This window comes from Ranitomeya imitator, chromosome 7, assembly GCF_032444005.1.
Source record: "Ranitomeya imitator isolate aRanImi1 chromosome 7, aRanImi1.pri, whole genome shotgun sequence".
Lineage (NCBI taxonomy): Eukaryota > Metazoa > Chordata > Amphibia > Anura > Dendrobatidae > Ranitomeya > Ranitomeya imitator.
In genome coordinates, this window is record NC_091288.1 from 164,723,579 (window position 1) to 164,750,586 (window position 27,008).

Consider the following 27,008-nt stretch of genomic DNA (forward strand, 5'->3'; position numbering starts at 1 on the left):
AAAGTGATATTTTTTCACAAAAATGATCTTTTTGCCACCAATTTTTTTTATTTTCCAAAGGGTAAGAGAAGAACTTGGACCCCAAAAGTTGTTTTACAATTTGTCCTGAGTACCGTGATACCCCATATGTGGGGGTAAGCCACTGTTTGGGCGCATGGCAGAGCTTGGAAGGGAAGGAGCGCCATTTGACTTTTCAATGCAAAATTTACTGGAATTGAGATGGGACACCATGTTGCATTTAGAGAGCCACTGATGTGCCTAAACATTGAAACCCCCCACATGTGACACCATTTTGGAAAGTAGACCCCCAAAGAACTCATCTAGATGTGTTGTGAGAGCTTTGATCCCCCAAGTGTTTCACTACAGTTTATAACGCAGAGCCGTGAAAATAAAAAATTCATTTTTTTCCCACAAAAATTATTTTTTAGCCCCCAGTTTTGTATTTTACCGAGGGTAACAGGAGAAATTGGACCCAAAAGTTGTTGTCCAATTTGTCCTGAGTGCGCTGATACCCCATATGTGGGGAAGAACCACCGTTTGGGCGCATGGGAGGGCTCGGAAGGGAAGGAGCGCTATTTGGATTGCAAAGACTTAGATGGAATGGCCTGCAGGCATCATATTGCGTTTGCAGAGCCCCTAATGTACCTAAACAGTAGAAACCCCCCACAAGTGACCCCATATTGGAAACTAGACCCCCAAGGGACTTATATAGATGTGTCATGAGAACTGTGAACGCCCAAGTGTTTCACTACACTTTATAACGCAGAGCCGTGGAAATAAAAAATCCTTTTTTTTCCACAAAAATTATATTTTAGCCCCCAGTTTTGTATTTTTCCAAGGGTACCAGTTGAAATTGGACCCCAAAAGTTATTGTCCAATTAGTCCTGAGGAGGCTGATACCCCATATGTGTGGGGAACCACCGTTTGAGCGCATGGCAGAGCTCGGAAGGGAAGTAGCGTCATTTGGAATGCAGACTTAGATGGATTGGTCTGCAGGCTTCACATTGCGTTTTCAGAGCCCCTAATGTACTGAAACAGTAGAAACCCCCTACAAGTGACCCCATATTGGAAACTAGATCCCCCAAGTAACTTATCTAGATATGTTGTGAGAACTTTGAACCCCCAAGTGTTTCACTACAGTTTATAAGGCAGAGCCCCAGTTTTGTGTTTTTCCAAGGGTAGCAGGAGAAATTGGACCCCAAGAGTTGTTGTCCAATGTGTACTGAGTTCGCTGATACCCCATATGTTGGGATAAACCCCTGTTTAGGCGCATGGGAGAGCTCAGAAGGGAAGGAGCACTGTTTTACTTTTTCAACGCAGTATTGGCTAGAATTGAGATTGGACACCATGTCGCGTTTGGAGAGCCCCTGATGTGCCTAAACAGTGGAAACCCCTCAATTATGACTGAAACCCTAATCCAAACACACTCCTAACCCTAATCCCAATGGTAACCCTAACCACACCCCTAACCCTGACACACCCCTAACCCTAATCCCAACCCTATTCCCAACCATAAATGTAATCCAAACCGTAACCCTAACTTTAGCCCCAACCCTAACCCTAACTTTAGCCCCAACCCTAACTATAGCCTTAACACTAGCCCCAACCCTAACCCTAGCCCTAACCCTAACCCAACCCTAACCCTAACCCTAGCCCTAACCCTAACCCTAGCCCTAACCCTAATGGGAAAAAGGAAATAAATGCGTTTTTTTAATTTTTTTATTTTTCCCTAACTAAGGGGGTGATGAAGGGGGGTTTGATTTACTTTTATAGCGGGTTTTTTAGCGGATTTTTATGATTGGCAGCCGTGACACACTGAAAGACGCTTTTAATTGCAAAAAATATTTTTTGCGTTACCACATTTTGAGAGCTATAATTTTTCCATATTTGGGTTCACAGAGTCATGTGAGGTGGTGTTTTTTGCGGGACGAGTTGACGTTTTTATTGGTAACATTTTTGGGCACGTGACCTTTTTTGATCGCTTTTTATTCCGATTTTTGTGAGGCAGAATGACCAAAAACCAGCTATTCATGAATTTCTTTTGGGGGAGGCGTTTATACCATTCCGCGTTTGGTAAAATGGATAAAGCAGTTTTATTTTTCATGTCAGTACGATTAAAGTCATACCTCATTTATATTTTTTTTATGTTTTGGCGCTTTTATACGATAAAAACTATTTTATAGAAAAAATAATTATTTTTGCATCGCTTTATTCTGAGGACTATAACTTTTTTCTTTTTTCTTTGATGATGCTGTATGGCAGATGCCGTTTTCAGGGGTAATTCTGCATCACCATATATAGTAATATGAACTATAACCCTATTCGTGATATTTGAGCCATATGACTGGCAAGTTGTGGAGACATTTATCTTATACATAGGGGTTTACTACCTGGCTGGGCAGTTGTATTGTGCATTTGTATCTCTATTTTTTAACTTGCAAACATTTCTTTTTTGTATACTATTATTAATAAAGTGATTGATATTTTGTTAATGGCATATGCTTCCCTTTTTATGCTCGGATTGTGTATTGGTGTGGGAGGCGCCACAGATTAGGCCTTTTTTGTATATAGGTGTATTTAGATTATGAAATGTGGCCTGGTCCCTGCATCACAGTATTAACACAAAAGATTTAAATTCTGAAATGTGGCCTGGTTCCTGCATCACAGTATTAACACAAAATATTTAGATTAGGAAATGTAGTCTAGTGCCTGCACCACAGTATTAGTCCAAATGATTTAGATTATGAAATTTGGCCTGGTGCCTGCACCATAATATTATCACAAAGGATTAAGATTATGAAATGTGGCCTCCTGATTGAACAGTAATATTAGCACAGAAGAGTTAAATTAGGAAATGTGCCTGCACCACAGTATGAGCACAAGCAATTTAGATTAGGAAATGTGGCCTCAAGCCTGAAGCACAATATTAGCACAAACGATTTACATTAGGAAATGTGGCCTCATGCATGCTTTCTGTGCTTTGATTGGCTGCTGAAATCTCTAAACGTTAAGCTAATTTAAAATATATATCTAATATATAAAGCTGAATGTGTGTGTGTGTGTATGTATGTGTGTGTGTGTGTGTGTGTGTGTGTGTATGTCCGGGATTGGCATCTGCACTGTCGCAGCTACAGCCACAACATTTTGCACAGTCACACGTCTGGACCCTGAGAGCGTCATAGGCTATGTTGTAAGGCGAAATTTTAACCCCGCGCATTCCAATTCACCAAACAATTTTGCCCCTATCTACATAATGGGGAAAAAGTGAAAGGAAAAGTGTTGGAGGCAAATTGACAGCCAGGAGGAGATGGCATACAGGTATATACTATATACAGGGGAGATGATATACAGTTATATATTATATACAGGAGGAGATGACACACAGTTATATACAGGTACACACCAGGTACAGAAGAGGCAGAGATGCACTGTCAAATATCTGGGCCAAATTCATGACACCCACCCAGTGTCCAGTCCCTGATGACAGGGGATTTTTGATGAGGAAGGGATTTTTTTTAAAGATGGTCAAGAAATACCTGGCTGACAAAACCAGTGTACTGCCAAATACTCAAAGTTGGACACCTTGCATGAGGTGTCACTCTATGCCTTGGAGGTTTTGTGCTGCCATGCCTCTAGCATCTTGTCTAAGCAGGGGAATAACAGTGTTTTTAATCTTCATTATTTGAATTAGGCCCTCCAGTTGGTGCCTTCAAAGATGTATGGATGACCCTCCTTGTAATTTTTTTCTGGCTTTGCACTGTGTGCAGAGCCTTTATAAGAGTATAAGTATCACAACTACACTTTCTTAATATTTCTTAATGAGAAAACCCAATTGGTGCCATCAAAGGTGTATGGATGACCCTGTTTCAATTTTTTGGCAGGTTTTGCACATAATGCATAGCCTTTATGAGTCTAGGAGTACCACTACATGAAAATTTGAACAGAATGTGTATGAGATCTTCATTTATGTCTAATACAGACTGCATCTGGGTCCCTCTTCAATAAATATTTTGGCAGTTCTTGCTTCCTTACACTGAAATTTCAATTTTTAATACAAATTTCAATTTTGGTTTACTTAAATTATTTTTTTAATCATTTTTAAATGTTGCCTTATATAAAAATCAATATACAGGAAAGAATGTTTCTTTACATTTTATTTCCCATAAACTCCAATTTCCAGTTTAAGGGTATGTGCACATTTTGCGGATTTGCTGTGGATCTGCAGCGTTTTTTGCGGTGCAGAAACACTGCAGATCCGCAAATGATTTACGGTACAATGTAAATCAATGAGAAAAAAAAAGCTGAGCAGACAGTGCGGAAAATTCCGTGCGGAAATGCTGCGGATTAAAAGAAGTAGTATGTCACTTCTTTTTTGCGGATCTGCAGTGCTTTTGTACCCATTTCATTATAGAAATCCGCAGGGGTACAAAATTCTAAAAATCCGCAAAAAATCCGCAGCAAAAACGCACAAAAAATGCTGCGGATCCGCACAAAAAAACGCGACAAATCCACAGCTGCGTTTTCTCGCAAGACATGCAAAATCTGCACCAGTAATTCCTAAGCCTAATCCGCAACGTGTGCACATACCCTTATTGTCAGTCCTTAAAGTGGAATAAAAATTTGACACCATTGTTCTCAGCAGCAATCCCATGCTGTTCTCCTTCCAGCACTTTTTCCATCTATTTCAACATTTTCACTGCCAATGCTGTTATGACGCACTGCCAATGCTGTTATGACGCACTGCACTAAGCTGTTATGACATGCTGCACTAGGCTGTTAAGGCACTGTGCCTCAGGCTGTTAGAGCACACTGCACTGGGCTGTTATGGAACTGTGGGTGCACCAGGCTGTTAGAGCACTTTGCACTAGGTTATTATGGCACACTGCACCAGGCTTTTATGGCACTGTGCACCAGGCTGTTATGGCACTGTGCACCAGGCTAAGATCAGAGATTTAATTGCACTCAAAAAATTATTTTAGATTGGTGTTTTGAGGAAAATACAGTTAGTGTAATATAGGTGACCTCAATCACTCAAAAAACATCCAAAAAACATAATCCCTATGGTAAAATGCATTTTTAGGTTTATTGGAATTCACAGCCGAACATTGAATGTAACAGTAAATAATATCCCCAACGTTTCGGCCTTTGTGGCCTTTTTCAAGGGTTTTTTTTCTACAAAAAGAAAAACATGAGGAACACACAATACAATCAATGTCGCAAATACATAAAGGGATACATAAATAATTAAACACCTAGAGTTTGGTCATACACATGTTTAACATGTAATAGATAGTATCATAATCAATAGCACTGTGGTCCAAAAAATGAAAAGCGGATGTGAATTCACCTATAAAAGAAAAATATTAAAGGGAGGGGCAAACACAGGCTCATGAAATTATAGTCAGTAATGTGTCCAACGAGAATTTGTTGTCCCTAGCAACAGCTCAGAGACAGGAATATATAAATTATATCATAAATACAGGCCAGCATATATAAGTGCAAGAGATGCCTACTCAATAATAGTAGGAAGTTCCAGAAATTTAGGAAGATAGCACAATATAGAATTAATCGGATATGGGCATATACTGCGTATGCATCCCCCCCAAAAAAATAGAAAAGTTACCATGGAAGTAAATGAGTAGAAAGAGAGACCGGAGGTCTCATAAGAACACAGTCTCTCATAAAAGAGAAAAACATTGTAACAGAGGCTGTAAGAAAAGGAAAAGGTAAAGCCATGGCAGTGAAAACATGTTACCTGTAGTGGTGGCTATCGGCGTGTGCAGTGTGCACCAAAGAGTGAGGCGGTGTAATCCATGCGTGCTACTGGAGGGCTTTTTATAGCGCATTGAGGTTCTATTTCCGGGTATGTCATGTTATCGCATGTGACATACCTGGTCTGTGCACCAAGATATTCCAAAAGGAGCCGAAGAGTCTGAGGACGTATTGCACATGCGCCAGTACAAGCCGAGGTGATCTGGTGGAGAGAGAAGATCCTTCAATAGTGCCTGCGTGGGGACGGTAACATGCAATAAAACTGGATGCTGAAGAGGATATTCTGAATTGTGAGAAAGGAAAAGATATATAAAGGGAGGGATATAAAGTGAGAAATATAAAGAAACTACTCACCGAGAAACAAGTTTATAAAGAAAAAAGGAGTAGAGAAAAAAGGAAAATGAAGTAGAAGGATCGCTAATAACCAACCCAAAGGATAAAAGAGATGTGTGGAGAAATGGAGATGAATGCTAAAAAAGGGGGGAAAGAGGAAGAGAAACAAGGAACAGAAAAAAAGGGGAGAAAAAATGGAAGAGAAACAAGGGAGAAGACAAGAGGAAAAGAGAATAGAAAAAGAATAGATAAAAGAGAACAAGTAGAGGGAAAAAATGGAACGATGTAACTCATTACCAGGCTCATTATGTAACCTGAAAGATGAGATAGAAAAAAGTAAAAAAAATATTAATAAAGCATTGAAAAATGAATCAATATATGCACTACTCATAGTAATTTCATATTCCCTATTTAAACCTCTAGGTTCCCGTGTTTGTAATGTATAAATCCAGTAAGCTTCTCTTAATTTCAAAAATTTCAACCTATCTCCTCCCCTTCTTGGTATGGGAACACTATCAATCACCTGAAATCTTATTTAAGATATATTATGTCCTGCGCTAATAAAGTGTGCAGGGATAGGCAGCATAAGTCTCTTACATCTGATTGTTGACTTGTGTTGAGATATGCGGTCTCGGATATGTTGGGTGGTCTCACCAACATATTCGGGACCACAAGGGCACTTAATGAGGTACACCACATATGATGAATCACAAGTAAAGAAACTTGTGGCTTACTGTGCTTCAGGCTGTTAGGGCAGGCTGCATCAAGCTGTTAGAGCACGCTGCACCAGGCTGTTATGACATGCCACATCAAGCTGTTATGGCACTGTGCACCAGGCTGTTGGAGCACACTGCACCAGGTTGTTATGACATGGTGCACCAGGCTGTTATGGCACTATGCACCAGGCTGTTTGGGCACTGTGCACCAGGCTGCTATGGCACTCTACACCAGGCTGTTAGGGCATGCTGCACCAGGCTGTCAAGACACACTGCACCAAGCTGTTATGGCACTCTACACCAGGCTGTTAGGGCACGCTGCACCAGGCTGTTAGGGCACGCTGCATCAAGCTGTTAGAGCATGCTGCACCAGGCTGTTATGGCACTCTACACAGGCTGTTATGGCTCTGTGAACCAAGTAGTTAAGGCAGGCTGCAACAGGCTGTTAGGGCACGCTGCCCTAGGCTGTTATGACATGCTGCACCAAGTTGTTATGGCACACTGCACCAGGCTATTGGAGTATACTGCATCAGGCTGTTAGAGCATCCTGCATCAGACCTTTATGGCACTCTATGCAGGCTGTTTTGGCACTCTACATCAGTCTGCTATGGCACGCTATACCAGGCTGCTATGGCACTGTGAACCAAGTTGTTAGGACAGGCTGCAACAGGCTGTAAGGGCATGCTGCCTCAGGCTGTTACTGCAATATTCTGTATGGCTATGATGGCTCCGGAAGAGTACACAGCCTAGAAACTTTATTCGGCACCTAACCTGAACAGCAAAATGGACTTCTTGGAAAAAGTCCAAGTTTGGAGTTTGGCACCAACACTAGGTGTCCTGTATGAACTCCAAACTTTACAATTCAGATTTGCTCATCCCTACTCTTAAAGTATCTGGGGCGGGCAAAGTTTTATCCCCAGCCTATTAGCATGGTGGGAGAGCGCATACCACTGACTGTCAGAGTGAGGAAAAAAAGTGTTACTTACAACCTGTCAGGATGATGGGAAGTGCTATCCACAGCCTGTCAGGTTGAAGGGAAAGTGATACCCACATCATATCAAAACAGGGGGAAAGTGTGTCCCTGAGCCTGTCAAAGTGGTGGGAAAATGGTACACATAGCCTGTCAGGGTATTAGAATATTGTTATCCACAGCCTGTCAGGATGATGGAATATGTGTCCCAGAGCCTGTGAGAATGGTGTGAAAGTAGTATCCCCTGTCAACAGGGTGGTGGGAAAGCTTCTTTTTAAGCTGTGTAAGTTTCTTTTGGCAGTACAAGGGTGAATCGGCCATGTTGGGAGCTCTGGAATCTAGGGCTCTCAGCTGACCACTGTCAGCCACTCCTATCCCCTATATAATCTGGGTCCTGACTGACACACATCATCAGAGAAAGCATATGCTGCATGGCTGGGAGGATAGTAGTTGGAGGTTATATGAGAGGGCATTTGGTGAGTTTATCTGTGACTGTTTCTTGGTATAGTAAGTATAATAATTCCCTTTTCTTCTCCTACTTTGGTTTTACCCCATCTTCCACTCCCCAGTGCATTCCTCTGTTATATGTGAGTGATTGGAGGTAGTGAAGTTTCATTCTCCTGACAAACTGGTGGCAGGCACTGGCAGCTGTGGGATCTGCGTGATCCCCCGGGCTGTTGTCCTCGACAAGCGCCATTAATTGCACAGAACTTTAAAGACATTATTGGCACTGTCCCCATAAGGGTTCACAATCTAAGTTCATTATCAATATGTCTTTGGAGTGTGGGAGAAAGCCAGAGAACATGTAGGAAACCCGTTCAAATATGGGAAGAACATAAAAACTTCTTACAGATGTTGTTTTTGGTGAAACTCGAGCCCAGGACTCCAGTGCTGCAAGGCTGCCCTTGAACTTTGTGAGCTGCTTACTTTTTTTTATTTTTATATGATCTGATTGTTGTGCTGCAACCTGTAGGCTGGCACCATTTTCTAATCTTTTCATTATGTGCTGTTTTATTTATCTTTGGATAGATAGATAGATAGATAGATAGATAGATAGATAGATAGATAGATAGATAGATAAACCATAATTTGTATGTGTCTAAGGACCAGTTTTCCAGGTGAACTCAGGAGGTAAGTTGTGTCTCATAAGTAAAGAAACAGATTTCTATTATAAAGATATATTGCTTAGTTTCTTGCATTCATTAGTACTGTTGATTTATGGCAGGTATGCCCAAACAACAGTGACCGTACAATTTACACCATGCCTTTGGTGTAATGTTTGTTAAATGTTGACATGCCTATAGATTTTAGGTTGTTTATTTGGACCCCATTGCTTAGAATCAGAGATGATCTTGTCAATCTGTGGAGGATTGAGTTTAAGACGAATTTCCTGAAATCCGTGGTTTCATGTGAATTCGAACATTTTGAGATTCAATTTGTGGTTTGCAAAAAAGAAACAACTTACCTGGAACCATTTCTCACACTGATAAAACATCAGAGAACAGACATTTGGCATTGACACACAGGCTTCACCATAATGCCCTGCAGCTATCATACTTGAATAGTGGTGGTCAGTACATGGGATACCAGACATTTATGGTTCAAAATGGAGCACAGTTTACATGGCAGAATCTTTTTTCCATCTACAGAGTTACTGGATAAGGCTCTCTCTTCTGTATAGTGTAAGCTCTTATGGTCAGCAAGGTCTTTTTTCTCCTATCTACAATATATAATTGTCTAAGGGTCACTTCCGTCTGTCTGTCTGTCTTTCTGTCTGTCTGTCACGGATATTCATTGGTCGCGGCCTCTGTCTGTCATGGAATTCAAGTCGCTGATTGGTCGTGGCAAAACACCCACGGCCATTGCCACGACCAATCAGCGACGGCCACAGTCCGGCGGCAATATGGCCGCTCTTTCCTCCTTGCAGTCAGTGCCCGCTCCATACTCCCCTCCAGTCATCCAGTCAGCCCTCACACAGGGTTAATGCCAGCGTTACCGGAGCACGGTGTAACGCACTCCGGTTACGCAGCTATTAACCCTGTGTGACCAACTTTTTACTATTGATGCTGCGTATGCAGAATCAATAGTAAAAAGATCTAATGTTACAAATAAGAATAATTTAAAAAAAAAAACGTTACTCTCACCCTCCGACGTGGCGCCCTGTCCTCGGCAGTGCAAGCGGCAGGTTCCGGTGTTAAGGATGCTATGCGAGAAGGACCTGCCATGAGAAGGACCTGCGCTCATACAACCCTGGGATCGGAAGCTGCCGCATGCACCGCACACAGGCGACAGGACTATAAGGGGCCCTCGGAAGGTGAGTATATGTTTTTTTTTATTTTTTAATCTGTTGCATACGTGGCTGGACAATATACTATGTAGCTGGGCAATATGCTACATGACTGGCCAATATACTACGTGACTGAGCAGTATACTACGTGTCTGTGCTGTATACTACGTGGCTCTGTGCTGTATACTACGTGGCTCTGTGCTGTATACTACTTCACTGGGCAATATACTACGTCACTGGGCAATATACTACGTAACTGGGCAATATACTCTGTGACTGGACAATATACTACGTGACTGGGCAATATACTATGGGGCTGGGCAATATACTACGTGGCTGGGCAATATACTACGTGACTGGGCAATGTACTACGTGGGCTGTGCAATATACAACGTAGCTGGGCAATATACTATGTAGCTGGGCAATATACTTCGTAGCTGGGCAATATACTACGTGGCTGGGTAGTATACTACGTGGTTGGGCAATATACTACGTGGCTGAGCAATATACTACGTGGGCTGTGCAATGTACTACGTGGACATGCATATTCTAGAATACCCGATGCGTTAGAATCGGGCCACCATCTTGTATTGCATAAACCCTTATAGTCAGCTGGTCCTCTCTCTCACGTAGAGTGTAAACTATTGTGATTAGCGTGCTCCTCTTTCTTTCACATAGAGTGTAAGCTCTTATGGTCAGTTAGGTCCTCTTTCTCTCACCTGTAAAGTATTAGCTCACAATCCAGAAGTAGCAGCGCTTTGGATGCAGCGCATGTTCTCTGCATCCAAAGCGCTGCCGTCTATTGAACATAAGTGAATCCGCATGTGTTCACTGAACCATGTTGATTCACCACGTTCAATACATTCTATTGATGAAATTTCTCTTGCAGAGACTAGCGTCTCCACAAAAGAAATTAACATGCTGCGGTCTGGAAAGACGTGCCGCATGTCCGTCTCTGCTGGTGAGCCACGGGCATCTTTGGATGCATATTGGACATGGGATTTCTTGAAATCCCATCCCTTATGCTGTAACATCTGGCCGCTGCGGGTTTGATGCTGCATAAGTACGCAGCATCCAACCCGCAGCAATTACAGAACGTGTGCACATAACCTTATGGTCAGCCAGGTTCTCACTGTCTTCTCCCGCACATGTATTTTACGAGCAATTACAAACTTTCCAGTATTGATATTCAAGCAAATTTATTCACCGTGAATCAAATATTTTGGGAAAATTCGGAAAAGTTAGTGGACTCAAATGTTAAAAAATCCACTAATCTCAAGTTAGGATACATTGAAATAACAAAGCCCAAACTGTATTGAAAAGTATACTCAACCATACTTTTCAATAAAACCTTACAAAAAGCTAAACCTTTACTATGGAGTCTATGTCAAATATGTGCAGTCGTATACCTGTATATAGATATTATTACACCAAAAAGACAAAAAAAGCTTTACATATAGCCATGAGTTACAGAACATTAATACCAGTAATAATCTTTATTGAAAAATACAATAAAATTGACAAAAACATGGGATGATTGCCACAAATACAGGAAAAAAAGACCATGGAGTCTATGTCAAATATGTGCAGTCGTATACCTGCATAAAGAGAAAATCAAATGTAACGCAAGAATGTAATGAAATATTTAAGATACAAAAATTAACAATTGTGTCAATTTAGAATAATTAATTTTTACTTTTATGAGATAAACATTTTTGTTGCATAGTATATTTTCTATATTACTTACAACATTTAATTACGGTAGTTCCAGTATATACTATAAATAACAATGCCAATGTTCTTCCACAGTTGCTATACTTTCTAATAAAACAAGCAGCAAAAGTATTAGAAAGTTTAGAACACTTTTTGGCTTATTTCACTAGATTTAACAGCCTTCAGCATCTGAACTCTGGGGTCTGCTCTGAAAGGTTTTCAGTGTTGAAAGGATGAATGATTAATGGCTTCCATTTGGAGACCTAAGACCAATATGGATTGTACTCACTCCGTGTGTGCACCAGCATAAAATGTTTTTGTTTGGGTTGTGGATATACACAAGTTCAACATTACACGATATTGTAATTCTACAAAATCTGTAAAAGGCTTTAAACTATTCCTAAAGCTCCCTCTGGTGTTTTTTAGCGGATGTTACTTACGAGATGTAGAATAAAACCCTACTTTTTGCCATTTCCTAAATATCTAATTTAGACTGAGCAAGCCATTCAAAACAATGCATGTTAATTAACTAACAATTGATACTTAAAAGAATACTTATCAGGTTTCTGCAAAAGATAAATCTGGCAGCTATGCATAATTAATTCTGAATGACACAGGGAACAAATGTCTTCATAACTTGCTTAACATAATAATGATGTAAGAAATGTTTACAAGATTCAATTAGCATTAAGAAGACATTTTAAAGCAAGTTAATTATCAATGACTTGTTAAATATAAAACACTGCATTGTCATATGGAGCACAGTTTCTCCACATTACATTCAGACAGAGGATTTTCTGAACTTGTGTTCTGCTGTGATTAGATCTATTCAAGGGAAACAAAATATGAAAATTGTGCAGTACATTTATTATTATCATAGCAATATTGTTGTTAGGACCATAACCATAAAGTCTCCAGAAAGCTTTGTCCAGCTATGAAGAAAAGGTCTCCAAAAGATGGCTTTTTTGAGTAGACCCACATAGAAGAGCAGATCTAGATGCAGATACTAAGGGTACCAAGAAAATGAGTATTATTTTCTGTAGGCAAGTGGGTTGGCAGTGCTGCCCTCTCCCACTAGGTACGCTAGCTAGACACTCTCCCTGATCATATAGAGGTAGTAAACACGGCACTCAAGGCTCCTTGGAGGAGCACAAGTCAGGTTTCCAACCCGTCAGTCAATAGCAATAAATCACTTGGCACTCAGAAGTTCTTATGCAAGAAAGTCAGTGCAAGACAATACTTGGGAGGTCGTACCTGCGGCCCCGGGATCAACGGTAACCCATGCAGCTCAGTACCACACATTTGGAGGCACCAGCACCACTTCCCCTGCGATTCTCTCGCTCTGCTACGGCGTTCATCTCCCACTCCTCCAGGACCATAGAGGTACGACCTCCCGGGTATTGTCTTGCGCTGACTTTCTGGGCCCACATATCTTGTTGTTGTTTGGCTTCCAGTACATCAAAGTTGTTTCTGATGAAGGTCTTGTGATTAGACCGAAAACGTTTAAACCTTTGAACTGGATGCACAAAATAAACGAAATGCTCATTTTCATCTTGCATAAGAACTTCTGAGTGCCAAGTAATTTATTGCTACTCTCCCTGATCAGTTGGGCAAGTAGTATTCATGGGAAACCATCGCAGTGGACAGAATTATTGTTTTATTAATCCCCTTTTTATTAAGCCCCTCCCAACGCTCTTGTCTATTTTGCGATGGCAAACTCTAAAGAGAAACGTGTCAACATCAAATTCTGTTTCCTGTTAAAGAAAACAACAGCAGAAATAGTTTCCATGCTTTAAGGAAGGCAAGAATTTCCAAGTGGTTGGCGCTGTTCAGAAATGGGCAAATGTCACTTAAGATGAACCTTGCTTAGGTCACCCCTCAAGATCCAGAATAGACAAAAATGTCCAAAATATGGCAGTAATGTTTGATCATCACATGACAGTCGACGAATTGGAGGAAATAACTGGAATTTCTCAGAGTTCATGCCAAAGAATCGTAACTGAAGATTTGAACATGAGGTTCATTGCGGCAATGTTGTTTTCACAACTGCATTCAGATCACCAGAGGGAGACTCGTCTGAAAGTGTGTCAGGAATTGAAAAAACAGGCACAAACTGACCCTGATTTTTTTGTCAACAGTCATCACAGGGGATGAATCTTGGTGTTACGCCTATGATCCTGAAACAAAACAACAAAATTACAGTTCAGCCAATAGAAGATAGCTTCATCTCCCAGACTAAAAAAAACAGGGAAAGTGAAATCAAATTTGAAGTCCATCATGGTTTTTTTCACATTAAAGGAGTCGTTCACTTTGAATTTGTTCCTCAGGGCACACAGCAATGCCAAAAGTGAGACTACAGACTATTTTTTTACAGCGGTGAAGGAATACGGTGTGGAAGGATACCTTCCTCCCGTCATTGTGTTCCTGTTGCCCCTAGAGAGCGGTCGCATCAGCTGATGCTGCCGTTCTCCATGGGAGATCGTCGTGGGACACTCGTAGATTTCTGCGGACAGGGAGTTTATTGGTTGTTTGTTATTTTAATATTTTTTACAGGTGACACTGACTTCGGGGATCAAAATGAAAAGTAATGGTGAGTATGTACTCTATGTTATATGTGCTGCATGTCTGTATGTAGGTATTGTATGTAATGTATGAATGTAATGTATGTAGTATGTATGTTGTATGAATGTTTTGTTTTTTACATTCAACACATTAGTCGGATGATGGGACTACTACTGTCCCATCATTGGCTAATGTGTCAATCACTGTCACTGTTGCAGTATTACTGAAATCCACCGCACTCCCTGTGTGGAATATCTTAGAAACAAAAGGATTTTTTGAAACTTGCTAATTTATTCAAGTGTAAAACAGAAATCAATCAAATGTGACAGATCAAATAGTAGGTACAAGCGACTCAATCTGATGTGACGTTTCGACCCTCCCGGGTCTTACTCTAATGTCGCACTGTGAATACAAAACAATATATACGAAAACTTTAGATACATAATATACAAAATAATATACAAAAATTACATGACAACACATATACAAAACAATATATACAGTATATACAGTATAAAGAGTATGTTTAGACTTATAATATTATACCCCAATAGACTACGTTGTGAGGCTAAGTTATAGCACGAGGTCTGTCAAACGGGAGTCAGTCACGTGACATTGTGTCTACGAGTGTAGTTACATAGAGGCCCAACATACGTAGTTGCTTATCCATCACAGGCTGCTAACGTCACTATCATTCTCCCCAGCCCCCTGACACTACAGGGACAACATCCTCTTTACCATAAGAGCCACTCATAAATCCTGGATTAAGGTAACAACTATACTTTTTACTACAGAAGCACTCGTAGACACAATGTCACGTGACTGACTCCCGTTTGACAGACCTCGTGCTATAACTTAGCCTCACAACGTAGTCTATTGGGGTATAATATTATAAGTCTAAACATACTCTTTATACTGTATATACTGTATATATTGTTTTGTATATGTGTTGTCATGTAATTTTTGTATATTATTTTGTATCCAATCCGATACCGATCCTTCTTGATATCGGAAGGTATCGCTCAACACTATCAAGCACCTCTTCACACTGGCCACTAAACCAACAAAACTCAAGATAAAGACATAATAAGCAAATAACCTGCAGGAAATGAATAAACAGTGATACTGCATGAAAATAATATACTGTAGAGTGCTTATAACATAATTAATAAGCACCCCATATTATTTTCATTCACTATTGCTGTTTAGTAATTTACTGCAGGGTATTTGCTTATGATGTTTTTATCTTGGGTTCTGTATGTTTAGTGGCCCTTTTGAACATGGCTTACACGCTGTGTGCACTCCCCCCTGCTTAGGCCATGTTCACACGTAGCGTTTTTGCTACACTTTTGCACTTTCTCATTGCTTTCAATGGTGAAAAAACTCTACAGAAATTGACAAGCTGCTTCTTTCAAAAATGTTGCAGTTTTCCGTTTCAGTCAGGGGAAAAAAGGAATCATGTGCATGAGATTTCTGAATTTTTTTCCCATTTGTAAGGTCTGGGACTCAAATACTGGTAAAGTCTATGCACTAAATACTGCAGCGCCTTCTGCTGTTGTGATTGAGATACAGCCAACTGTCTTAGTATTTCCTCCATCTTGTGCTGTAGCGTTGCTGGCTTAATTATTGACATACAGCACGCTTTGGGTATGCCTCAGTTCACACTGTCCGCATTGTCCACCATAGCAATGTAGCAGCAGCACCGTATGCAGAGAACCGGCAGTGACCCAAGTAAGTTCAAAACAAAACGTTCCTTTAATGTATACATAGCACATGGCTTTAGATTGCAGTCCCTAAACAGGCCAGACCTCCCTTTGTCCAGTTTCCCTGGGCAACCGCACGCCGGGACCAAGTCTCTTCACTCACGCAGTGCACAGCACGCTGTATCCTCCAGGTCACAGCCAGGTAAACAAAAGATAGCCCAAGATGCAGGGTGTCAGTCTCTTTGGTTCCTCTTTCCCCTGTGTTGCCTCACACAGGGAGTGCTCTGCAGACAACTGCTCTGTCTGTTTCCCAGACCAACACTGATACACCTCACCCTATACTATAGGGCTTTTAATCAGTCACTGCTTCACCATTCTAATCATAGATACACCTGTAACTGCAATACGCCCTCACTACGCCTCCACGTCCATTCTGGAGAGCACAAACAGCGCCCCCCAGCTGTAACAGGTAACAGGGGTCACTGCCTCACTATATATGTATATATATATATATATATATATACATATATATATATATATATATATACATATATATATATATATATATATATATATACTGTATATATATTTCAAAAAAGACAACTGCAGATGTATGCCTTATTCACATTTTGTAAAAATTATGTAGTGGGGCATCATACACACCCTGTGAAAATTAAGAAATTAAGAGAGAGGGTCGAATCATGAATATGTAGATATGGTGAAGGAGGACATGAAAAAGAAGAAACCAAGAACTGTATACCCTTTTTTGGGTGGGAAGGGGTGCATGGAAATACAGCATTAAATAAGGGACATTTTGTTCCTTTGCTGTCATCCAGTGGAGTTGAGAAGTCTGGGTCAATCCAGTCCTTGTTAATTTTGATAAGAGTCAACCTGTCATCAGCATTTACAGTTGACAGGTAGAAGGGCTTATCAGTTACTATCCCCCCCGCAGAACTAAAAACCCTCTCTGACAAAACACTAGCGACAGGGCAGGACAGCACCACCTCCAAGGTGTAGAGAGACAGTTCATGCCAGGTATCCAGCTTGGATACCCAATTGTTGTAAGGCACTGAGGAATCATGGAGAAAGCTAGTACAGTTGGCAAGGTATTCCTTTACCATCCATTTTCCAAAACTTTTTCTCTATGTGAGAGTACAACGCACATTAGGGCCTGAGCACTGGGAAGGTCTAATTAAACTGTCCCAGACTATTGATGGTCTTCGTCTGCCTCTGTTGTACCTGGTGTGTGTCTCCATTTTCTCTATTCCTTGGTTCTCCAAAGAATTATGACTTGCAAAACTTACCCTTCTCCAGCAACTCTCTCTACACTAAAAGCAGCTAAGATCCGTACTAATAGGGACTAGAATAGAATAGATGTATGCCTGAAAAGAAGTTTTGGTTTTAGGTTGCAACAACAAGGACTGTAAAGCAATAACCCCACCTAGATGCATCTAATGCAAAACTAGCCCTTCTTCCACAACTCTCCTTACCCTAAATGCAGTTAAGATCAGTGTTATTAGACGTTAGAATTGAATAGATGTAGCCCTAATAAGGAGTGTTGGTTTTAGATTTCTGCAGCAAGGACTGTAAGGCTATAAACTTTGCCTATAGATCTCTGATGCACTACTATCCCTTTTCAAGCAGCTATCCCTATAATAAATACTGCTAACAGCAGTATTTATATTGAATAGAATAGATGTAGCCCTTAAAAGGACTTTTGATTGTAGGTTTCAGCAGCAAGGACTGTAAGGCTACGTTCACACTAGCATTCTGCTAGTGTGCATCGCCTTAGCGTCGGGCGACGCAGCGGCGACGCACGTGTCATGCGCCCCTATGTTTAACATGGGGGACGCATGCGTTTTTGTGTGTTGCGTTTTGCAACACTTGCGTCTTTTTTGCCGCTAGCGTCGGACCAAGAAAACGCAACAAGTTGCATTTTTCTTGCGTCCGATTTTCGGCAAAAAACAACGCACGCGTCGCAAAACGCAGCGTTTTTGCATGCGTTTTGCCGCGTTTTTGTGTGCGTCGTGCGTTGCGTCACCGACGCAGCGGCGCGCAACGCTAGTCTGAAATTAGCCTAAGGCAAAATACACCCTGCCTAGATGCTTCTAATTTGAACTTTATCTTCTCCAGCAACTCTCTCTACTCTGTTTCCGGGGTACAGTGTGGCATGGATCTTGTCACTGAGTCTTATATAGACCCGATGACGTGATGCTACCGGCCAATCACAGTAATGCCAGTAGCCAACATGGCTACCACATTACCTTGATTGGCAGGCAATCCCCACATGTTTAGTGCAGAAAACAGCCACAAAGCATGCAGAGAAGGCACTTGAGCACATTCTCAAGCACCACATGATACTGGGCCAAGTAACAAGCTAGCTCTAGCATCCCGATGCTCGACCGAGTATGGAGCAGTGCAGAGCAAACTTGCCTGTGACTAGAAATAAATTGTGACGTTTTTAACTAAAATTCTTGCTGCAAGAAACTTGGGTATGTTGGTGGAAAAATCAGAATGTAAGATTCTTGAAATATAAAAACGTTAAAAAAGGCAAAAATATGAAAAAATTCTGCATCAAGAAGTGGTTGGTAGTTTGGACTGGTGAATAGGTTAACAATATAGCATTGAAAATTTGGGGGGTGATAGAGCAGTAAACCATTGATTGCAAAAAATGCAAAATGACAGTATGCTCATGGTAAACTGTGCCTGGTTTTGCCTCTGATCCAATCTGTTGTTCGTTAAATCCAGGTATCTGCAGAAGGAGTTACACACACCAGATACAAATGAATGTAGTTATTCATGTGATTTGACTCTGGTTGCTGATGTGTGTCATGTTGATATGGCGGATGATAAAACATCAAAACCATCATGTCATATATACTGTAAGCACTGCACTCATCAACTTGATGTCCTGCAGAAAAAAATTGTAGGCTCTCTGCTCTCCATCTTCTCTCACTTGTTTACCCATGCACTGAAAAAAATGATCCAGATGATTTAAGATCACATTTCTGAGTGCGGCGCTTATTCATTTATGTACCCGGAATTTTCGTTTACTCCTGAACTTTTGACAATGAGCACCACCATAGCATCAAATTGAGGATGTCACCTCTGTTGATTTATAGACTATGGAGGTAGTGCTGATTACCTCTTATATGGAATATACCGTAAGCATTGCTGCTTCTTCTTATTAAAGCCATAGTGCTGACACAGACGGGGAAGCATTGAAGAAGGAGTAGTCTAAGGATGAAGGAAATAAGAGATGGTGATGATGACACTGACCAGGTACTACTAGAGGTTGCAGTCTGGCTAACAAAATGATGATTAAAAAAAGGAGGACAGCTGTTTACAACAAAAAAAACCATAAAAAAATAAATAGTAGGTTCACTTTAAACAACATTGCTCCTGATTAGGTTCTCAATAGAAATTCAGACCAATACTTCCTTTCGAAAATGCTTGCTTGCTGCTTTTTGCAAGGTGCATGTGATATGAGGCAGAAAATAAGAATGAGATTTGTGTTCTCATATCTGTTTTCAATCAAGAGCAGATACAAATCCAGACACTTCTATTCAAAAATGGCCAAATTCCTTGCAATGCAAAATTACTTTCTTAACCTATGTTGAAATGCACAGATGCACAGCAGCAAGTGCTTTGAATATATGATAGCAACTACAATAAAAAAAGGCGCTATATTCATTTTTGGCATTTTCTAAAAGCAATTTGTTAAAAAAAGGCTTATCACCATGACCACAATTTCATCTATAAAAATGTCAGAATTATCTAAATTTATGTTACACCACAAATGAAACTAAAAGCACATCTCTGGACAAAAGTGTAAACTTTCCTGTGATCCTAAATTCTCAAGTGTACACTCAGAGATGTTCTTCCTTATCGCTGATGGTCACATGGTGAGTTTTCTTCATTAGAAATCCACTTTAACTTTACCACCTCAAAACAATAATGCTGACTGAGATAGAAAAAAATACAGTATGGGTGCTACCAAGATGTGTTTCCTCTTCTGAGTTGTAACTGTACTAGCGAGGTCTCACCTTCCATAGAAGCAGCTCATGTGGTAATGGAGGACCACTGGAGAGAAGGTGCCAACTCTTGGTTGGTTCCATCTCCTTTGCTACTATTTAGCCTGAACCTGTGTTAGTCTCCCTAATATAAAGAAAATGCATTGATAGATAGAGATAGTCAAAAGGTCATGGATGGGAAAACAAAGACAAGAGCCACTTGTCTTGGGTGGTAAGACTTGGCACCATATTGGGGGCTCAGTTTGCTATTTCCTATGGGCATCAATCTTCAGTGTACATCAGAAAGTGCAAACTCACAATTCAGCTTGAAAGCAGGAATGAGTTTCCTAGAGCAAGACAACAATTGTATGAGTTTGCTAGACAAAGATGCAATGTACAATAAAAAATTATTATATTTTGGTACAATGGTGCTATAATAAGATATCCAACTCATCATGCTTACAATACACATCTCTGATTCCAATCATCTGAGAGACTTCGGAATATACTCATCATATAAGAAAAAAAACATCCAAAATTAGAACTACACAACACAATACAAAGACCAGGTTCATGTCTAATCAAGGAAATATACCAGGAGTTTTATAAAAAAAATTGCAATATCACTTTTTTTTTTAACTGCTTTTGCCTCAAGCCATGGCGGCCTCATGGATGAATGATCGGTAAGAATATCAATCTTCTGCGAGTCTAGATAGGTCCACCAGGGTATTCTCCGCCATTATTTTGATATTATCAAGCCATCAGGTTCCTGGTTTTCCTTTTCGCCTCATTCCTTCTATTGTTCTGACCATTAGGTCTTTCTTCAGTGATTACCAATAAGAGAAAAAAAACCTTACCGGACTGAGGAAAATAAGTACAAATCACACAGCAATTTGAATGCACTCTCCTCTGTTGTGAACCTCTCACAGTTTTAGTCAAACACGGAGAAAATGAATGTTCTGTCAAAGAGACTAATATACTGTCCGACAAAACAACCTGATACAGCTCGGTTTCTTAGTGATGTTGAGGAATTCTTTCACAGATTCCATTTTAAGAAATTATTTTATGATTGTACCGATATACTGTAAAAACACAAGTAGATAGGGTGGACACATCAAGAAAAAGAGGACAAACTGGACCCCGAAACCTGGACACAAACCTTCCTGGGATCAGTATATTGACTATTTCTGGAAAAAGTAAAATTTGACCTTTTAAACAGATACCACAAAATATCACACAATCTCAGTATAGAGGCAGACAACTCTCAGACAAAAATACTACACCCTAGTTATGGAAGATCCCACCAAAGAAAAGGAAAGAGGAACTTACCCATTTCATAAACGTGTTCAACCCTGCATCCTGTTCTATACTGGACTTAATACCAATCTCAAAATAGGTACCTTCTACATGTTACCTTAAATACATGAAGAAGGTAATTCAGAGATACCAATCATTTCTAGTATTTGAACCTTAACAGAGAATAACTTCAGATGGGAATAAAGCATTCTAAAACCCTTGGTGAGTAGCACACCCAGTTATATCCAGGTTACCATGGACATTCTCTGAAAACTCTTGGCACTTGGTCAATTCTGGAAGATACAATTTTATTCACAATGGATATAGAGTGTCTTTACATTCCACCTGAAGATGGGATTGCTGCATACCAATAATTTCCTTCACAATTAACAACCTAGCTACAGAGTCAGCCCCATAACTTTTCAGGTTTGTAATAAGTGACAACTATTTTTCTTTGGGAAATGTATAGAGAGCACTATGGGAAGCAAAATGCCACCACAAAGTGCTAACCCATTTTATGGCTAAACTTGAAAAGGAGTTGCTGTCACTGAGGAATACATTCCTACAATAAGGAAACATCCTCTGCTAATTGAAGAACAGATCCACAGAGACACAAGTATCCCAAGAGGCAGCATCAGTGGATTAAAATCAGAGGGAGATTAACAACAAGGTGCCTCTGAGGTCACATATAATTTGCACATGAGCATCTTAATGAAAATTGGTGCTTATTCTCAACGCTTGATCAACAAGGCCTGCAGACAAAACGAGATATTCACAGATCCTCCACTTCTTTCCTACACACAGCCACCAAACTTAAGGAGTTTCCCTGTCAGGAGTAACCTCTCATCAGTATCAGAGCCACAAACATTAACCAGTAAAGGAACTGTAAAATAAAAAGGACCTCTACCCACAGATTACCAACATGGTCTGCAAATGCAACACAAGGCTCAACTAAAAAATCTTGTGTGCCGTCTCATATACATCCTTAAATGTGGTGTACATGATACAGTGTGCAAGGTGCCACTTGGAAGAAATGGGGAAACTAAATAAAAAGATAAACAAGGATGAATCTACATAGGTACACAATAAGGTATAAACTGGACACTCCTGCACTAAAACATTTCTTGGCATTGGAAGATAGATTTAAAAGTCTTTATCACGTAACTGCTTCTCAGCACGTGACTGGGGGATGCGTCTGCAAGGGTTAGCCTATCTCCTCTCACTCAGCCCAGCATTCAGTCTCTGTCCTATACTGCAATGGGAGCATAAATCACCCCAACACAGACCATGCACCCCACTCGTACATGCTGCCACCACTCACCGAACACATGGGCGATGAGTCCCAGAAATATTACTACTACTGTCTGCCAATCGCCAGGATCACATACTCTAAAGCTATGTATTCTTTAGAGCATACAAGGTTCAAACTTATTTAAGTTTTAAGCTTTAATAGAAAAGGTACAGTGCTTACAATAAAAGACATAAAAATATGGAAATAAAAAGTGACATACAAATATGCAAAACAGTTATAAAAATAAAGGGAAAAAACTTACAAAAATATCTAAACTTTGCAGCCTGGTATTCTGCTCCCTGAGGGGGAGATGAATATGGAATGGCTAACATCAGCTTCGCTGCCTCTCAATCTGTGAACTGCTTTCTATGTGTAAAGGCCTAATTTATAGAGTCAACCTGGAGGTCAAATTTCTAGACCAGCCACTCAGGTTAATATTCTAATCCTTGGTTTGTGACTGCATCCTGGCTTTTTACTAATGAATACATTATTTTTCTTTGAACCTATTTGTGTGACCTTTCTCATAGTAAATAGTGTCGTGCTGCAATTGCCATGTCTGTTCAAAAGAGTCAGAAGGTGTCAAATGTTTCCACTTGGTGTGTTCTCAGGAAATCCCCCCTGGGGTGAGACTAGGCATACTGTTTTTTTCTCAGGATAACATAGGTCATGACTTTTGTGAAGAGCTGCAGCCTAGAACAGATGTTAATTTACTGCTGGTCATACATCCATACATATACATATTTCACTACAGTCTTAATATTGAAAGTTCATTTTAAGAATGGCAGAGAAAGAAAATACTGGGCTTTCAAGCTGGTAAGAATGTTTGGGTCTTTGACATAATTTATGAAGCACCACATAGACATACTTTACAACTCCACCAGACTCACCCCAGATCATTAAACTTCAAAGTGTTTGCTTTTCGCACTTTTCAAGTTGTTTCAAAAACCTCAGCTCTACTATTCTGGTTTACCTTTAGGAGGCATCACTCCATCCACTCCTTGAATAGATGACTTGTAAAATCTCTTTAATGTTGTGTTCCTGTCTCAATCTTCCATTTTGTAAACTTGCCTGATAAAGGAGCCTCTGTGCCTAGAAAGCTTGTAAATGTAATTTTTGGGGGTTAGACAATAAAGGTATCACTCCTAGAATACTGTTGTTCTTTTGGCAAAAAATATTTACACTAGAGAAAGATAATATTTTAATGTTGTTGTAAAGCTTACTGTATAGAACGTATATTATACTTTTATTGAATTACCTCTTTTTTTGCCAGTTCATCTAATAAAGAGTGTTTTACAAGAGAAAAGAGAATGCAAATAATCTGTGCATATCCAAATAAAATCAATCAATTTAAGGAAGCCCTAGCTAGCATGAACATTTTTAAAAAATCTGTGAATATTTGTATGTAGTGTATTGTGCATTTGTTAACATACTCGCCTACCAACAACTTCTCTGGGATCCAGCACCGTCCTGCTCCTCTTCTCAGTAACGTCACCGCTCTTCAGACTCTCTGGGTCACTCTATTCTCTATGCAAGAGCCAGAAGTCTTTTTTACAATGTAAGTCTATGAAGCCTTGTTCTAACACTCTATAGGCTTCCACAGTAAAAGCCACTTCATGCAGATCGCAGTGTAACTTGGACAGTCTGCAGAGCGGTGATTTCACTGAGAATTAAAGCAGAACGGCCCTGTATACTTGATGTTGAGATTAAAACATGACTTTTAACCCCTTTGAGACAAAGCCCTTTTTTGTTTTTGTTTTTCTGTTTTTCGCTCTCCTTCTTCCCAGAGCCATAACTTTCTTATTTTTACATCAATATGGCCATGTGAGAGCTTGTTTTTTTGCAGGACAAGTTGTACTTTTGAACGACACCATTGATTTTACCATAATGTAAAGTCAACATAAAAAAATGTATATAAATGTGGTATCGCTGTTATCATACTGATCTGAAGAATAAAGCTGCCTTATCAATTTTACCACACACGGAACAGCATAAAAAACCCTCCCCAAAAGAACAATTTCGAAATTGTTGCTTTTTGTTCATTCTGCCTCAAAATATGGGAATAAAAAACAATAAAAAAAAGTAATGTGCCTGAAAATGGTACCAAAAAAAGCTTGTCCTGCAAAAAACAAGCCTTCCCATGACTGTCAACCGAAATATGGAAAAATTACAGCTGTCAAACTATTGCTATGCAAAAGTTTGTTTTTGCAATAAAAAGCATCTTTTAGTGTATGACAGCAGCCAAACATATAAAAATATATAAATCTGGTATCCCTGTAATTGCACCAATCAGAAGAATAAAGTTGTCTAATCACTTATACTGCACCAGTAACAATGTAAAAAACAAATAAAACCTATTCTTCATTCTGCCTCCTACAGATCACAGTAACGCTCAGCACACATTTATCCTGCGCTCTGCACTGTGCGCTTACACTGTGGTTCTGTGTAAATGTCTGAAATACATGATTCAGACAGAACCTCTGGTGGAAGATTCCCTGTAATGAGGCAGATGGAGGCACTGTGGATGCTGTCTGGCCTGTTATGCGGCGGTGTCTATCTTTTTAGGCATGAAAAAAAGCGCGGTCCTCCACAGTTTTTTGCACTTGTGATAAGAATTACATCACTGCACAGTGGCAAGATGGAATCCAGAGTAATTCTGCTGCCTCATTATAGTGAAGGGATCCCTTGGGGTTTCATATGAATCATGTCACCGATGTAAACCCCAAAGTAAATGCTCAGCATACAGCACAGAATAAATGTGATCTCAAATGTTATGTATAATGTTCTGAACAAAAGCTTTAAATCAATCCACAAAAAAAGCAAGTTGCCCACTCAGGTCCGTCATCTGTTATCGAAAATATAGGGGGCTTCCACATTAGTGATAGTACAAAGGCTCTGTAAACGCGAAATGGCTCCAAGCCCCCCAAAAGACATTCAGAAAATTCTTCACTCACAAATCCTAATGCCTCCCTTCTGAGCCCCAGTGTTCCTAAACCCAATTTGGCATCCACATGCTTGACATTTCTGTAGTGATGAGAGCCCACCTAATTTACGGGTGCTTGTCTCTAGAAGCACAGGTAGGGCTCTACAACGTACTGGTGACTACATAGAACGTAAAATCACTGCACTCGTACGATGAAGATATTCAATTCATGTGAATAATTTTATTAGATAAATGTTCAGGTGAAGCGATAAGTATAAAACGTTTCGGCCAGCCCGTGGCCTTGTTCACTAAATCGCCTTAGGTAGTAGATTCTTCCTTCGAATGCGTAAATATTGCTGCTGGGGTGTCAGCCAAGAGAAAAAGGTAAACAACCTTAGTATTAATGATGCCGTAGTCGCCGTGGTGCAGGGCAGACAGGTGTATACCAATGGCTCTGTGCTTTAAGGGACCAGCCTGAGCAAAAGTTGAACACCTTGGGAGAGTACAACCAATAATGTGGGGAAATTCGTATGGCTTAGTGGTACTGGTGCCGTGGTCGCCGTGGTGCAGGGCAGACAGGTATATGTACCAATAGCTGTGCGCTATAAGAAACCAGCCAGAGCAACACTTGGATACCTTTGAGGAGTACAGCCAGTACTGTGGGAAAATTTGTGTAGCTGCTGGATAGTGGAGCCAGTCAAAGCCAATGTACAGTGAGCTAAACCACCGGAATAAGGGAACAATGTCAATCCGTCCTCTGATGTCCGTGGAGAAAGGTGGCCAGGACCAGCGTTGGTGGGCAAGTGGTAAGGGCAGACACTCACAGTGTCACTGCGCTACTCCACAGTGAGCAGTGGTGAGCACTTTTAACCCCCAATTGTTTCACTAAAGTTTAGAATGTAGAGCCATGAAAATTAAAAAATCATTTTTTCTTCCCACAAAATGATCTTTTAGCCCGCAATTTTTTTCCCCCAAGGGTAACAGGAGAAATTGGACCCCAAAAGTTGTTGTCCAATTTGTCTTGAGTATGTTGATACCCCATATGTGGGCACACGGCAGAGCTCAGAAGGGAAGAAGCGCCGTTTAGAATGCAGACTTAGATGATTGGTCTGCAGGCGTCACGTTGCATTTGCAGAGCCCCTGATGTACCTAAACAGTAGAAACCCCCCACAAATGACCCCATATTGGAAACTAGACCCCCCAGGGAACTTACCTAGATGTGTTGTGAGAACTTTAAAGCCCAAAGTGTTTCACTACAGTTTATAACGCAGAGCCATGAAAATAAAAAATCTTTTTTTCCCCACAAAAATGTTTTTTTAGCCCCAAAATTTTTATTTTCCCAAAAGTAACAAGAAAAATTGGACCCCAAAAGTTGTTGTCCAATTTGTCCTGAGTACGCTGATACCCCATATGTGGGGAGGAACCACTGTTT